The sequence below is a fragment of the Pinus tabuliformis genome, chromosome 3_1 (genome assembly GCF_031772625.1).
Source record: "Pinus tabuliformis cultivar Carrire ecotype Pingquan chromosome 3_1, CPIR1, whole genome shotgun sequence".
In the NCBI taxonomy this organism is placed as follows: Eukaryota; Viridiplantae; Streptophyta; class Pinopsida; order Pinales; family Pinaceae; genus Pinus; species Pinus tabuliformis.
Genome location: NC_142301.1, coordinates 222,362,003 through 222,364,522, shown reverse-complemented (window position 1 = coordinate 222,364,522; position 2,520 = coordinate 222,362,003).

Below are 2,520 nucleotides of genomic sequence, written 5' to 3'. Positions count from 1 at the left end.
TACTTCAGGTGAAGTAGTGGAGGATACCATTTTCAGGTATCTTGTGGGTTCAATTATGTATTCAATGAACACACAGACAACCATGTGTTATACAATTAACCAACTTAGTCAAGCAATAATTAAGCCAACCAAACCATATTGGAATGAAGAAAATCATGTGTTGAGATGCCTTAGAGGCATTACTCAGTTTGGTATTTGGTACAAATACACAGAGGGAGTGAAGCTGCAAGGATTCACAGATACAGATTGAGCGGGGATTCCATCAGACAGGAAGAGCACATTAGGAGGAATTTTTATTGTTGGGTCAACAACGGTTTCTTGGTACTGTTGGGTGTCGAACCTGATTATCTTCTTTGTTTAGAGGTATCAGCACATTGGACCCTAGTTCGTAACCCATAAAATGTATGCTGCAAGGGGGGTCTAGAGGGGGTGGCTGCGATCTTTGGGATCCCCCCCCCTGGCGGGGGATTGGGGGAAACACCCTCGAAGCTAAAAATAGATGTAAAATTACCTTGTAAAATGTTGTAATTTCGTAGTCAATCTGGGTCATTCATTAGGCGGAGATCTGACAGTAGAAGTTATGTTTAATTTAGGGTTTCTTTCCCTAGAAGGCAACCCCTCGTTATAAATGAGGGAATTGTATTGCGCCTATGTAGATCTGTATTCTGAGTGAGAAAGAGAAAGGAGATTGTGTGAGAACGAAGAGAGAATTATAATGGATCTGCTGTAGGTTGTATCTCTTTAGTTCGCTGGATAATATAAAAGGAAGGATTGGCTGTTTCTCTGTGGACGTAGCCCAAATTGGGTGAACCACGCATATCTGTGTCTCTCTTGTTTCATGCATTTTATGTGTTTATATTTCCACAATACTTTATGTGTTCCATTGCTTTGTAATATATATAATTTTCTAACAACTGGTATAAGAGTCGAAGGTCTATTTGGCTGATAAACTTGCGGGAGAGAAGGGTTCCAAGTTCGAGTGGGAGAAATGGCGGAAGATGGTAGGTTTAGGGTCAAAAAATTTAATGGCCAAAACTACCAGCTATGGAAGATGCAGATGGAAGATTATCTATATCAGAAAGATCTATACCTACCATTGAACGAAAAGACAAAGAAGTCGATGAGTATAACAGACACAGAATGGGATATTCTCGAAAGAAAGGCACTTGGAACAATACGGCTATGCCTAGCGGCATCGGTAGCCTTTAATATTTCAAAGGAAATGACAACATAGGGTTTATTGTTGGCATTGGCCAAATCATAAGAAAAATCCTCAGCCTCAAATAAGGTATATCTTATGAAGCGTTTATTTAATATGAAAATTTCAGAAGGTGGATTTTTCGCTGATTGTTTAAATGAATTTAATACAGTTACCAGTCAGTTAAGTTCTGCAGGGGTAACTTTTGATGATGAAGTTAGGGCTCTGTTATTTCTATGCTCATTGCTAGAAAGTTGGAATGGTTTAGTTATGGCCATTAGTAACTCTGCCTCTGGATCTAGTACTTTAAATTTTGATGATGTTGTCGGTGCAATCCTTAGCGAGGAAATGCAACAGAAAAGCTCCGGTGAGACATCAAGTAATTCTTTGACTGCAAATACTAGGGGAAGAAAAATGGAAAGAGGAAAGATCCCAGGATATCACAGTAATTCAAGGAAAGGTAGATCCAAGCATAGATCGGGGATAGTGTACTGGAAATGCGAGAAGAAAGGACACCTGAAGAAAGACTGCAAGTCTCGGAAGGGAAAAAAAGGAGACATGCAACAAGAAAATAATCATGAAGCGAATGTGACAGGTGATGTGTTGCAAGATGCTTTGATTCTTTCATTAGAAAATATTATTGATGCCTGGGTGGTAGATTTAGGGGCCTCATTCCATGCCACGCCTAATAGGAAACATTTTCATGATTATGTTCAAGGAGATTTTGGACAAGTTCGATTGGGTGATGATAAACCCTGTAAAATCATTGGAATGGGTACAGTTTTCATAAAACAACAGAATGGAAATCAATGGCTATTGAAGGAGGTAAGACATGTTCTAAATTTGAAGAAAAATCTTATTTCAACAAGGCAGTTGAGAGGTGAAGGTTGTGTGACTACTTTTACAGATAAAACCTGGAAGGTCACTAAAGGAGCCCTAGTAATAGCAAAAGGAGAAAAGGTTGGTACATTGTATTTATGCAATGGTATTTCTAATTCTGTTAATGCTTTAATATCTATAGGAGAAGATATGACATTGTGGCATCATAGGCTCAGGCACATGAGTGAGAAGGGGATGCAAATTCTTCACTCAAGAAATTTGTTGCCAGGTTTGAAGCATGTTGATTTAAAATTATGTGAGAATTGTGTTTATGGAAAACAGAAGAGAGTCAAATTCCTCAGAGTTGGGAAATAAAAGAAGAGCGAAAAATTAGAGCTTGTGCATACAGATGTATGGGGACCTGCTCAGGTATCATCTCCCAATGGCTCTCTTTATTATGTTACTTTTATTGATGATGCAACCTGAAAAACCTGGATTTATTG